The following is a 10118-nucleotide window of genomic DNA, read 5'->3' as shown; positions in this document are numbered from 1 at the left end:
TTAGCCTCCGAGATCAGACGAGATCGGGCGCTTTCAAGGTGATGTGGCCGTAGGCGATAACCATGGCTGTCCTTAACTCTCTTGAAGATAGCATGGAAGAAAGACTGGGGGAAAAAAGAGATTCAAGACTCCACCAAAACAAAAAAGCCTACAGCACCTGGTATTCCCAGGCGGTCTCCCATCCAGGTACTAACCAGGCCCGACCCTGCTTAGCCTCCGAGATCAGACGAGATCGGGCGCTTTCAAGGTGATGTGGCCGTAGGCGATAACCATGGCTGTCCTTAACTCTCTTGAAGATAGCATGGAAGAAAGACTGGGGGAAAAAAGAGATTCAAGACTCCACCAAAACAAAAAAGCCTACAGCACCTGGTATTCCCAGGCGGTCTCCCATCCAGGTACTAACCAGGCCCGACCCTGCTTAGCCTCCGAGATCAGACGAGATCGGGCGCTTTCAAGGTGATGTGGCCGTAGGCGATAACCATGGCTGTCCTTAACTCTCTTGAAGATAGCATGGAAGAAAGACTGGGGGAAAAAAGAGATTCAAGACTCCACCAAAACAAAAAAGCCTACAGCACCTGGTATTCCCAGGCGGTCTCCCATCCAGGTACTAACCAGGCCCGACCCTGCTTAGCCTCCGAGATCAGACGAGATCGGGCGCTTTCAAGGTGATGTGGCCGTAGGCGATAACCATGGCTGTCCTTAACTCTCTTGAAGATAGCATGGAAGAAAGACTGGGGGAAAAAAGAGATTCAAGACTCCACCAAAACAAAAAAGCCTACAGCACCTGGTATTCCCAGGCGGTCTCCCATCCAGGTACTAACCAGGCCCGACCCTGCTTAGCCTCCGAGATCAGACGAGATCGGGCGCTTTCAAGGTGATGTGGCCGTAGGCGATAACCATGGCTGTCCTTAACTCTCTTGAAGATAGCATGGAAGAAAGACTGGGGGAAAAAAGAGATTCAAGACTCCACCAAAACAAAAAAGCCTACAGCACCTGGTATTCCCAGGCGGTCTCCCATCCAGGTACTAACCAGGCCCGACCCTGCTTAGCCTCCGAGATCAGACGAGATCGGGCGCTTTCAAGGTGATGTGGCCGTAGGCGATAACCATGGCTGTCCTTAACTCTCTTGAAGATAGCATGGAAGAAAGACTGGGGGAAAAAAGAGATTCAAGACTCCACCAAAACAAAAAAGCCTACAGCACCTGGTATTCCCAGGCGGTCTCCCATCCAGGTACTAACCAGGCCCGACCCTGCTTAGCCTCCGAGATCAGACGAGATCGGGCGCTTTCAAGGTGATGTGGCCGTAGGCGATAACCATGGCTGTCCTTAACTCTCTTGAAGATAGCATGGAAGAAAGACTGGGGGAAAAAAGAGATTCAAGACTCCACCAAAACAAAAAAGCCTACAGCACCTGGTATTCCCAGGCGGTCTCCCATCCAGGTACTAACCAGGCCCGACCCTGCTTAGCCTCCGAGATCAGACGAGATCGGGCGCTTTCAAGGTGATGTGGCCGTAGGCGATAACCATGGCTGTCCTTAACTCTCTTGAAGATAGCATGGAAGAAAGACTGGGGGAAAAAAGAGATTCAAGACTCCACCAAAACAAAAAAGCCTACAGCACCTGGTATTCCCAGGCGGTCTCCCATCCAGGTACTAACCAGGCCCGACCCTGCTTAGCCTCCGAGATCAGACGAGATCGGGCGCTTTCAAGGTGATGTGGCCGTAGGCGATAACCATGGCTGTCCTTAACTCTCTTGAAGATAGCATGGAAGAAAGACTGGGGGAAAAAAGAGATTCAAGACTCCACCAAAACAAAAAAGCCTACAGCACCTGGTATTCCCAGGCGGTCTCCCATCCAGGTACTAACCAGGCCCGACCCTGCTTAGCCTCCGAGATCAGACGAGATCGGGCGCTTTCAAGGTGATGTGGCCGTAGGCGATAACCATGGCTGTCCTTAACTCTCTTGAAGATAGCATGGAAGAAAGACTGGGGGAAAAAAGAGATTCAAGACTCCACCAAAACAAAAAAGCCTACAGCACCTGGTATTCCCAGGCGGTCTCCCATCCAGGTACTAACCAGGCCCGACCCTGCTTAGCCTCCGAGATCAGACGAGATCGGGCGCTTTCAAGGTGATGTGGCCGTAGGCGATAACCATGGCTGTCCTTAACTCTCTTGAAGATAGCATGGAAGAAAGACTGGGGGAAAAAAGAGATTCAAGACTCCACCAAAACAAAAAAGCCTACAGCACCTGGTATTCCCAGGCGGTCTCCCATCCAGGTACTAACCAGGCCCGACCCTGCTTAGCCTCCGAGATCAGACGAGATCGGGCGCTTTCAAGGTGATGTGGCCGTAGGCGATAACCATGGCTGTCCTTAACTCTCTTGAAGATAGCATGGAAGAAAGACTGGGGGAAAAAAGAGATTCAAGACTCCACCAAAACAAAAAAGCCTACAGCACCTGGTATTCCCAGGCGGTCTCCCATCCAGGTACTAACCAGGCCCGACCCTGCTTAGCCTCCGAGATCAGACGAGATCGGGCGCTTTCAAGGTGATGTGGCCGTAGGCGATAACCATGGCTGTCCTTAACTCTCTTGAAGATAGCATGGAAGAAAGACTGGGGGAAAAAAGAGATTCAAGACTCCACCAAAACAAAAAAGCCTACAGCACCTGGTATTCCCAGGCGGTCTCCCATCCAGGTACTAACCAGGCCCGACCCTGCTTAGCCTCCGAGATCAGACGAGATCGGGCGCTTTCAAGGTGATGTGGCCGTAGGCGATAACCATGGCTGTCCTTAACTCTCTTGAAGATAGCATGGAAGAAAGACTGGGGGAAAAAAGAGATTCAAGACTCCACCAAAACAAAAAAGCCTACAGCACCTGGTATTCCCAGGCGGTCTCCCATCCAGGTACTAACCAGGCCCGACCCTGCTTAGCCTCCGAGATCAGACGAGATCGGGCGCTTTCAAGGTGATGTGGCCGTAGGCGATAACCATGGCTGTCCTTAACTCTCTTGAAGATAGCATGGAAGAAAGACTGGGGGAAAAAAGAGATTCAAGACTCCACCAAAACAAAAAAGCCTACAGCACCTGGTATTCCCAGGCGGTCTCCCATCCAGGTACTAACCAGGCCCGACCCTGCTTAGCCTCCGAGATCAGACGAGATCGGGCGCTTTCAAGGTGATGTGGCCGTAGGCGATAACCATGGCTGTCCTTAACTCTCTTGAAGATAGCATGGAAGAAAGACTGGGGGAAAAAAGAGATTCAAGACTCCACCAAAACAAAAAAGCCTACAGCACCTGGTATTCCCAGGCGGTCTCCCATCCAGGTACTAACCAGGCCCGACCCTGCTTAGCCTCCGAGATCAGACGAGATCGGGCGCTTTCAAGGTGATGTGGCCGTAGGCGATAACCATGGCTGTCCTTAACTCTCTTGAAGATAGCATGGAAGAAAGACTGGGGGAAAAAAGAGATTCAAGACTCCACCAAAACAAAAAAGCCTACAGCACCTGGTATTCCCAGGCGGTCTCCCATCCAGGTACTAACCAGGCCCGACCCTGCTTAGCCTCCGAGATCAGACGAGATCGGGCGCTTTCAAGGTGATGTGGCCGTAGGCGATAACCATGGCTGTCCTTAACTCTCTTGAAGATAGCATGGAAGAAAGACTGGGGGAAAAAAGAGATTCAAGACTCCACCAAAACAAAAAAGCCTACAGCACCTGGTATTCCCAGGCGGTCTCCCATCCAGGTACTAACCAGGCCCGACCCTGCTTAGCCTCCGAGATCAGACGAGATCGGGCGCTTTCAAGGTGATGTGGCCGTAGGCGATAACCATGGCTGTCCTTAACTCTCTTGAAGATAGCATGGAAGAAAGACTGGGGGAAAAAAGAGATTCAAGACTCCACCAAAACAAAAAAGCCTACAGCACCTGGTATTCCCAGGCGGTCTCCCATCCAGGTACTAACCAGGCCCGACCCTGCTTAGCCTCCGAGATCAGACGAGATCGGGCGCTTTCAAGGTGATGTGGCCGTAGGCGATAACCATGGCTGTCCTTAACTCTCTTGAAGATAGCATGGAAGAAAGACTGGGGGAAAAAAGAGATTCAAGACTCCACCAAAACAAAAAAGCCTACAGCACCTGGTATTCCCAGGCGGTCTCCCATCCAGGTACTAACCAGGCCCGACCCTGCTTAGCCTCCGAGATCAGACGAGATCGGGCGCTTTCAAGGTGATGTGGCCGTAGGCGATAACCATGGCTGTCCTTAACTCTCTTGAAGATAGCATGGAAGAAAGACTGGGGGAAAAAAGAGATTCAAGACTCCACCAAAACAAAAAAGCCTACAGCACCTGGTATTCCCAGGCGGTCTCCCATCCAGGTACTAACCAGGCCCGACCCTGCTTAGCCTCCGAGATCAGACGAGATCGGGCGCTTTCAAGGTGATGTGGCCGTAGGCGATAACCATGGCTGTCCTTAACTCTCTTGAAGATAGCATGGAAGAAAGACTGGGGGAAAAAAGAGATTCAAGACTCCACCAAAACAAAAAAGCCTACAGCACCTGGTATTCCCAGGCGGTCTCCCATCCAGGTACTAACCAGGCCCGACCCTGCTTAGCCTCCGAGATCAGACGAGATCGGGCGCTTTCAAGGTGATGTGGCCGTAGGCGATAACCATGGCTGTCCTTAACTCTCTTGAAGATAGCATGGAAGAAAGACTGGGGGAAAAAAGAGATTCAAGACTCCACCAAAACAAAAAAGCCTACAGCACCTGGTATTCCCAGGCGGTCTCCCATCCAGGTACTAACCAGGCCCGACCCTGCTTAGCCTCCGAGATCAGACGAGATCGGGCGCTTTCAAGGTGATGTGGCCGTAGGCGATAACCATGGCTGTCCTTAACTCTCTTGAAGATAGCATGGAAGAAAGACTGGGGGAAAAAAGAGATTCAAGACTCCACCAAAACAAAAAAGCCTACAGCACCTGGTATTCCCAGGCGGTCTCCCATCCAGGTACTAACCAGGCCCGACCCTGCTTAGCCTCCGAGATCAGACGAGATCGGGCGCTTTCAAGGTGATGTGGCCGTAGGCGATAACCATGGCTGTCCTTAACTCTCTTGAAGATAGCATGGAAGAAAGACTGGGGGAAAAAAGAGATTCAAGACTCCACCAAAACAAAAAAGCCTACAGCACCTGGTATTCCCAGGCGGTCTCCCATCCAGGTACTAACCAGGCCCGACCCTGCTTAGCCTCCGAGATCAGACGAGATCGGGCGCTTTCAAGGTGATGTGGCCGTAGGCGATAACCATGGCTGTCCTTAACTCTCTTGAAGATAGCATGGAAGAAAGACTGGGGGAAAAAAGAGATTCAAGACTCCACCAAAACAAAAAAGCCTACAGCACCTGGTATTCCCAGGCGGTCTCCCATCCAGGTACTAACCAGGCCCGACCCTGCTTAGCCTCCGAGATCAGACGAGATCGGGCGCTTTCAAGGTGATGTGGCCGTAGGCGATAACCATGGCTGTCCTTAACTCTCTTGAAGATAGCATGGAAGAAAGACTGGGGGAAAAAAGAGATTCAAGACTCCACCAAAACAAAAAAGCCTACAGCACCTGGTATTCCCAGGCGGTCTCCCATCCAGGTACTAACCAGGCCCGACCCTGCTTAGCCTCCGAGATCAGACGAGATCGGGCGCTTTCAAGGTGATGTGGCCGTAGGCGATAACCATGGCTGTCCTTAACTCTCTTGAAGATAGCATGGAAGAAAGACTGGGGGAAAAAAGAGATTCAAGACTCCACCAAAACAAAAAAGCCTACAGCACCTGGTATTCCCAGGCGGTCTCCCATCCAGGTACTAACCAGGCCCGACCCTGCTTAGCCTCCGAGATCAGACGAGATCGGGCGCTTTCAAGGTGATGTGGCCGTAGGCGATAACCATGGCTGTCCTTAACTCTCTTGAAGATAGCATGGAAGAAAGACTGGGGGAAAAAAGAGATTCAAGACTCCACCAAAACAAAAAAGCCTACAGCACCTGGTATTCCCAGGCGGTCTCCCATCCAGGTACTAACCAGGCCCGACCCTGCTTAGCCTCCGAGATCAGACGAGATCGGGCGCTTTCAAGGTGATGTGGCCGTAGGCGATAACCATGGCTGTCCTTAACTCTCTTGAAGATAGCATGGAAGAAAGACTGGGGGAAAAAAGAGATTCAAGACTCCACCAAAACAAAAAAGCCTACAGCACCTGGTATTCCCAGGCGGTCTCCCATCCAGGTACTAACCAGGCCCGACCCTGCTTAGCCTCCGAGATCAGACGAGATCGGGCGCTTTCAAGGTGATGTGGCCGTAGGCGATAACCATGGCTGTCCTTAACTCTCTTGAAGATAGCATGGAAGAAAGACTGGGGGAAAAAAGAGATTCAAGACTCCACCAAAACAAAAAAGCCTACAGCACCTGGTATTCCCAGGCGGTCTCCCATCCAGGTACTAACCAGGCCCGACCCTGCTTAGCCTCCGAGATCAGACGAGATCGGGCGCTTTCAAGGTGATGTGGCCGTAGGCGATAACCATGGCTGTCCTTAACTCTCTTGAAGATAGCATGGAAGAAAGACTGGGGGAAAAAAGAGATTCAAGACTCCACCAAAACAAAAAAGCCTACAGCACCTGGTATTCCCAGGCGGTCTCCCATCCAGGTACTAACCAGGCCCGACCCTGCTTAGCCTCCGAGATCAGACGAGATCGGGCGCTTTCAAGGTGATGTGGCCGTAGGCGATAACCATGGCTGTCCTTAACTCTCTTGAAGATAGCATGGAAGAAAGACTGGGGGAAAAAAGAGATTCAAGACTCCACCAAAACAAAAAAGCCTACAGCACCTGGTATTCCCAGGCGGTCTCCCATCCAGGTACTAACCAGGCCCGACCCTGCTTAGCCTCCGAGATCAGACGAGATCGGGCGCTTTCAAGGTGATGTGGCCGTAGGCGATAACCATGGCTGTCCTTAACTCTCTTGAAGATAGCATGGAAGAAAGACTGGGGGAAAAAAGAGATTCAAGACTCCACCAAAACAAAAAAGCCTACAGCACCTGGTATTCCCAGGCGGTCTCCCATCCAGGTACTAACCAGGCCCGACCCTGCTTAGCCTCCGAGATCAGACGAGATCGGGCGCTTTCAAGGTGATGTGGCCGTAGGCGATAACCATGGCTGTCCTTAACTCTCTTGAAGATAGCATGGAAGAAAGACTGGGGGAAAAAAGAGATTCAAGACTCCACCAAAACAAAAAAGCCTACAGCACCTGGTATTCCCAGGCGGTCTCCCATCCAGGTACTAACCAGGCCCGACCCTGCTTAGCCTCCGAGATCAGACGAGATCGGGCGCTTTCAAGGTGATGTGGCCGTAGGCGATAACCATGGCTGTCCTTAACTCTCTTGAAGATAGCATGGAAGAAAGACTGGGGGAAAAAAGAGATTCAAGACTCCACCAAAACAAAAAAGCCTACAGCACCTGGTATTCCCAGGCGGTCTCCCATCCAGGTACTAACCAGGCCCGACCCTGCTTAGCCTCCGAGATCAGACGAGATCGGGCGCTTTCAAGGTGATGTGGCCGTAGGCGATAACCATGGCTGTCCTTAACTCTCTTGAAGATAGCATGGAAGAAAGACTGGGGGAAAAAAGAGATTCAAGACTCCACCAAAACAAAAAAGCCTACAGCACCTGGTATTCCCAGGCGGTCTCCCATCCAGGTACTAACCAGGCCCGACCCTGCTTAGCCTCCGAGATCAGACGAGATCGGGCGCTTTCAGGTGATGTGGCCGTAGGCGATAACCATGGCTGTCCTTAACTCTCTTGAAGATAGCATGGAAGAAAGACTGGGGGAAAAAAGAGATTCAAGACTCCACCAAAACAAAAAAGCCTACAGCACCTGGTATTCCCAGGCGGTCTCCCATCCAGGTACTAACCAGGCCCGACCCTGCTTAGCCTCCGAGATCAGACGAGATCGGGCGCTTTCAAGGTGATGTGGCCGTAGGCGATAACCATGGCTGTCCTTAACTCTCTTGAAGATAGCATGGAAGAAAGACTGGGGGAAAAAAGAGATTCAAGACTCCACCAAAACAAAAAAGCCTACAGCACCTGGTATTCCCAGGCGGTCTCCCATCCAGGTACTAACCAGGCCCGACCCTGCTTAGCCTCCGAGATCAGACGAGATCGGCGCTTTCAAGGTGATGTGGCCGTAGGCGATAACCATGGCTGTCCTTAACTCTCTTGAAGATAGCATGGAAGAAAGACTGGGGAAAAAAGAGATTCAAGACTCCACCAAAACAAAAAAGCCTACAGCACCTGGTATTCCCAGGCGGTCTCCCATCCAGGTACTAACCAGGCCCGACCCTGCTTAGCCTCCGAGATCAGACGAGATCGGGCGCTTTCAGGTGATGTGGCCGTAGGCGATAACCATGGCTGTCCTTAACTCTCTTGAAGATAGCATGGAAGAAAGACTGGGGGAAAAAAGAGATTCAAGACTCCACCAAAACAAAAAAGCCTACAGCACCTGGTATTCCCAGGCGGTCTCCCATCCAGGTACTAACCAGGCCCGACCCTGCTTAGCCTCCGAGATCAGACGAGATCGGGCGCTTTCAAGGTGATGTGGCCGTAGGCGATAACCATGGCTGTCCTTAACTCTCTTGAAGATAGCATGGAAGAAAGACTGGGGGAAAAAAGAGATTCAAGACTCCACCAAAACAAAAAAGCCTACAGCACCTGGTATTCCCAGGCGGTCTCCATCCAGGTACTAACCAGGCCCGACCCTGCTTAGCCTCCGAGATCAGACGAGATCGGGCGCTTTCAAGGTGATGTGGCCGTAGGCGATAACCATGGCTGTCCTTAACTCTCTTGAAGATAGCATGGAAGAAAGACTGGGGGAAAAAAGAGATTCAAGACTCCACAAAACAAAAAAGCCTACAGCACCTGGTATTCCCAGGCGGTCTCCCATCCAGGTACTAACCAGGCCCGACCCTGCTTAGCCTCGAGATCAGACGAGATCGGGCGCTTTCAAGGTGATGTGGCCGTAGGCGATAACCATGGCTGTCCTTAACTCTCTTGAAGATAGCATGGAAGAAAGACTGGGGGAAAAAAGAGATTCAAGACTCCACCCAAACAAAAAAGCCTACAGCACCTGGTATTCCCAGGCGGTCTCCCATCCAGCTACTAACCAGGCCCGACCCTGCTTAGCCTCCGAGATCAGACGAGATCGGGCGCTTTCAAGGTGATGTGGCCGTAGGCGATAACCATGGCTGTCCTTAACTCTCTTGAAGATAGCATGGAAGAAAGACTGGGGGAAAAAAGAGATTCAAGACTCCACCAAAACAAAAAAGCCTACAGCACCTGGTATTCCCAGGCGGTCTCCCATCCAGGTACTAACCAGGCCCGACCCTGCTTAGCCTCCGAGATCAGACGAGATCGGGCGCTTTCAAGGTGATGTGGCCGTAGGCGATAACCATGGCTGTCCTTAACTCTCTTGAAGATAGCATGGAAGAAAGACTGGGGGAAAAAAGAGATTCAAGACTCCACCAAAACAAAAAAGCCTACAGCACCTGGTATTCCCAGGCGGTCTCCATCCAGGTACTAACCAGGCCCGACCCTGCTTAGCCTCCGAGATCAGACGAGATCGGGCGCTTTCAAGGTGATGTGGCCGTAGGCGATAACCATGGCTGTCCTTAACTCTCTTGAAGATAGCATGGAAGAAAGACTGGGGGAAAAAAGAGATTCAAGACTCCACCAAAACAAAAAAGCCTACAGCACCTGGTATTCCCAGGCGGTCTCCCATCCAGGTACTAACCAGGCCCGACCCTGCTTAGCCTCCGAGATCAGACGAGATCGGGCGCTTTCAAGGTGATGTGGCCGTAGGCGATAACCATGGCTGTCCTTAACTCTCTTGAAGATAGCATGGAAGAAAGACTGGGGGAAAAAAGAGATTCAAGACTCCACCAAAACAAAAAAGCCTACAGCACCTGGTATTCCCAGGCGGTCTCCCATCCAGGTACTAACCAGGCCCGACCCTGCTTAGCCTCCGAGATCAGACGAGATCGGGCGCTTTCAAGGTGATGTGGCCGTAGGCGATAACCATGGCTGTCCTTAACTCTCTTGAAGATAGCAT

The 10118-nt window shown here is 51.7% G+C and overlaps 1 protein-coding gene and 48 non-coding genes across 49 annotated transcripts in view; all 49 read right to left on the bottom strand.

Moving 5' to 3' along the window:
• LOC120909238 overlaps window positions 1-10118 on the bottom strand; it is a 107103-nt gene that overhangs the window by 41522 nt on the left and 55463 nt on the right. The window lies entirely within an intron of this gene.
• On the bottom strand, window positions 146-264 carry LOC120911606. The gene has a single exon (XR_005742381.1). It is a non-coding gene; the product is annotated as a 5S ribosomal RNA (ribosomal RNA).
• On the bottom strand, window positions 355-473 carry LOC120911605. Its single transcript, XR_005742380.1, has one exon. It is a non-coding gene; the product is annotated as a 5S ribosomal RNA (ribosomal RNA).
• Window positions 564-682, bottom strand: LOC120911603. Its single transcript, XR_005742379.1, has one exon. It is a non-coding gene; the product is annotated as a 5S ribosomal RNA (ribosomal RNA).
• Window positions 773-891, bottom strand: LOC120911602. The gene has a single exon (XR_005742378.1). It is a non-coding gene; the product is annotated as a 5S ribosomal RNA (ribosomal RNA).
• On the bottom strand, window positions 982-1100 carry LOC120911601. Its single transcript, XR_005742377.1, has one exon. It is a non-coding gene; the product is annotated as a 5S ribosomal RNA (ribosomal RNA).
• LOC120911600 lies at window positions 1191-1309 on the bottom strand. The gene has a single exon (XR_005742376.1). It is a non-coding gene; the product is annotated as a 5S ribosomal RNA (ribosomal RNA).
• Window positions 1400-1518, bottom strand: LOC120911599. The gene has a single exon (XR_005742375.1). It is a non-coding gene; the product is annotated as a 5S ribosomal RNA (ribosomal RNA).
• LOC120911598 lies at window positions 1609-1727 on the bottom strand. Its single transcript, XR_005742374.1, has one exon. It is a non-coding gene; the product is annotated as a 5S ribosomal RNA (ribosomal RNA).
• On the bottom strand, window positions 1818-1936 carry LOC120911597. The gene has a single exon (XR_005742373.1). It is a non-coding gene; the product is annotated as a 5S ribosomal RNA (ribosomal RNA).
• Window positions 2027-2145, bottom strand: LOC120911595. Its single transcript, XR_005742371.1, has one exon. It is a non-coding gene; the product is annotated as a 5S ribosomal RNA (ribosomal RNA).
• On the bottom strand, window positions 2236-2354 carry LOC120911594. Its single transcript, XR_005742370.1, has one exon. It is a non-coding gene; the product is annotated as a 5S ribosomal RNA (ribosomal RNA).
• LOC120911593 lies at window positions 2445-2563 on the bottom strand. The gene has a single exon (XR_005742369.1). It is a non-coding gene; the product is annotated as a 5S ribosomal RNA (ribosomal RNA).
• LOC120911592 lies at window positions 2654-2772 on the bottom strand. The gene has a single exon (XR_005742368.1). It is a non-coding gene; the product is annotated as a 5S ribosomal RNA (ribosomal RNA).
• LOC120911591 lies at window positions 2863-2981 on the bottom strand. Its single transcript, XR_005742367.1, has one exon. It is a non-coding gene; the product is annotated as a 5S ribosomal RNA (ribosomal RNA).
• On the bottom strand, window positions 3072-3190 carry LOC120911590. The gene has a single exon (XR_005742366.1). It is a non-coding gene; the product is annotated as a 5S ribosomal RNA (ribosomal RNA).
• Window positions 3281-3399, bottom strand: LOC120911589. Its single transcript, XR_005742365.1, has one exon. It is a non-coding gene; the product is annotated as a 5S ribosomal RNA (ribosomal RNA).
• Window positions 3490-3608, bottom strand: LOC120911587. Its single transcript, XR_005742364.1, has one exon. It is a non-coding gene; the product is annotated as a 5S ribosomal RNA (ribosomal RNA).
• On the bottom strand, window positions 3699-3817 carry LOC120911586. The gene has a single exon (XR_005742363.1). It is a non-coding gene; the product is annotated as a 5S ribosomal RNA (ribosomal RNA).
• Window positions 3908-4026, bottom strand: LOC120911585. The gene has a single exon (XR_005742362.1). It is a non-coding gene; the product is annotated as a 5S ribosomal RNA (ribosomal RNA).
• On the bottom strand, window positions 4117-4235 carry LOC120911583. The gene has a single exon (XR_005742360.1). It is a non-coding gene; the product is annotated as a 5S ribosomal RNA (ribosomal RNA).
• LOC120911582 lies at window positions 4326-4444 on the bottom strand. Its single transcript, XR_005742359.1, has one exon. It is a non-coding gene; the product is annotated as a 5S ribosomal RNA (ribosomal RNA).
• LOC120911581 lies at window positions 4535-4653 on the bottom strand. The gene has a single exon (XR_005742358.1). It is a non-coding gene; the product is annotated as a 5S ribosomal RNA (ribosomal RNA).
• Window positions 4744-4862, bottom strand: LOC120911580. Its single transcript, XR_005742357.1, has one exon. It is a non-coding gene; the product is annotated as a 5S ribosomal RNA (ribosomal RNA).
• On the bottom strand, window positions 4953-5071 carry LOC120911579. The gene has a single exon (XR_005742356.1). It is a non-coding gene; the product is annotated as a 5S ribosomal RNA (ribosomal RNA).
• Window positions 5162-5280, bottom strand: LOC120911578. The gene has a single exon (XR_005742355.1). It is a non-coding gene; the product is annotated as a 5S ribosomal RNA (ribosomal RNA).
• On the bottom strand, window positions 5371-5489 carry LOC120911577. Its single transcript, XR_005742354.1, has one exon. It is a non-coding gene; the product is annotated as a 5S ribosomal RNA (ribosomal RNA).
• On the bottom strand, window positions 5580-5698 carry LOC120911576. The gene has a single exon (XR_005742353.1). It is a non-coding gene; the product is annotated as a 5S ribosomal RNA (ribosomal RNA).
• On the bottom strand, window positions 5789-5907 carry LOC120911575. Its single transcript, XR_005742352.1, has one exon. It is a non-coding gene; the product is annotated as a 5S ribosomal RNA (ribosomal RNA).
• On the bottom strand, window positions 5998-6116 carry LOC120911574. Its single transcript, XR_005742351.1, has one exon. It is a non-coding gene; the product is annotated as a 5S ribosomal RNA (ribosomal RNA).
• LOC120911571 lies at window positions 6207-6325 on the bottom strand. Its single transcript, XR_005742349.1, has one exon. It is a non-coding gene; the product is annotated as a 5S ribosomal RNA (ribosomal RNA).
• Window positions 6416-6534, bottom strand: LOC120911570. The gene has a single exon (XR_005742348.1). It is a non-coding gene; the product is annotated as a 5S ribosomal RNA (ribosomal RNA).
• Window positions 6625-6743, bottom strand: LOC120911569. The gene has a single exon (XR_005742347.1). It is a non-coding gene; the product is annotated as a 5S ribosomal RNA (ribosomal RNA).
• Window positions 6834-6952, bottom strand: LOC120911568. The gene has a single exon (XR_005742346.1). It is a non-coding gene; the product is annotated as a 5S ribosomal RNA (ribosomal RNA).
• On the bottom strand, window positions 7043-7161 carry LOC120911567. The gene has a single exon (XR_005742345.1). It is a non-coding gene; the product is annotated as a 5S ribosomal RNA (ribosomal RNA).
• On the bottom strand, window positions 7252-7370 carry LOC120911566. The gene has a single exon (XR_005742344.1). It is a non-coding gene; the product is annotated as a 5S ribosomal RNA (ribosomal RNA).
• LOC120911565 lies at window positions 7461-7579 on the bottom strand. The gene has a single exon (XR_005742343.1). It is a non-coding gene; the product is annotated as a 5S ribosomal RNA (ribosomal RNA).
• On the bottom strand, window positions 7670-7787 carry LOC120912228. The gene has a single exon (XR_005742983.1). It is a non-coding gene; the product is annotated as a 5S ribosomal RNA (ribosomal RNA).
• LOC120911564 lies at window positions 7878-7996 on the bottom strand. Its single transcript, XR_005742342.1, has one exon. It is a non-coding gene; the product is annotated as a 5S ribosomal RNA (ribosomal RNA).
• On the bottom strand, window positions 8087-8204 carry LOC120912214. Its single transcript, XR_005742970.1, has one exon. It is a non-coding gene; the product is annotated as a 5S ribosomal RNA (ribosomal RNA).
• LOC120912227 lies at window positions 8294-8411 on the bottom strand. Its single transcript, XR_005742982.1, has one exon. It is a non-coding gene; the product is annotated as a 5S ribosomal RNA (ribosomal RNA).
• Window positions 8502-8620, bottom strand: LOC120911563. The gene has a single exon (XR_005742341.1). It is a non-coding gene; the product is annotated as a 5S ribosomal RNA (ribosomal RNA).
• Window positions 8711-8828, bottom strand: LOC120912190. The gene has a single exon (XR_005742946.1). It is a non-coding gene; the product is annotated as a 5S ribosomal RNA (ribosomal RNA).
• Window positions 8918-9035, bottom strand: LOC120912280. Its single transcript, XR_005743035.1, has one exon. It is a non-coding gene; the product is annotated as a 5S ribosomal RNA (ribosomal RNA).
• LOC120912006 lies at window positions 9126-9244 on the bottom strand. The gene has a single exon (XR_005742771.1). It is a non-coding gene; the product is annotated as a 5S ribosomal RNA (ribosomal RNA).
• LOC120911562 lies at window positions 9335-9453 on the bottom strand. Its single transcript, XR_005742340.1, has one exon. It is a non-coding gene; the product is annotated as a 5S ribosomal RNA (ribosomal RNA).
• LOC120912188 lies at window positions 9544-9661 on the bottom strand. Its single transcript, XR_005742945.1, has one exon. It is a non-coding gene; the product is annotated as a 5S ribosomal RNA (ribosomal RNA).
• LOC120911560 lies at window positions 9752-9870 on the bottom strand. Its single transcript, XR_005742338.1, has one exon. It is a non-coding gene; the product is annotated as a 5S ribosomal RNA (ribosomal RNA).
• Window positions 9961-10079, bottom strand: LOC120911559. Its single transcript, XR_005742337.1, has one exon. It is a non-coding gene; the product is annotated as a 5S ribosomal RNA (ribosomal RNA).

This window comes from Rana temporaria, chromosome 8, assembly GCF_905171775.1.
Source record: "Rana temporaria chromosome 8, aRanTem1.1, whole genome shotgun sequence".
In the NCBI taxonomy this organism is placed as follows: Eukaryota; Metazoa; Chordata; class Amphibia; order Anura; family Ranidae; genus Rana; species Rana temporaria.
The sequence above is the reverse complement of the archived record's forward strand: the minus strand, read 5'-3'. Positions and strand labels throughout refer to the sequence as shown.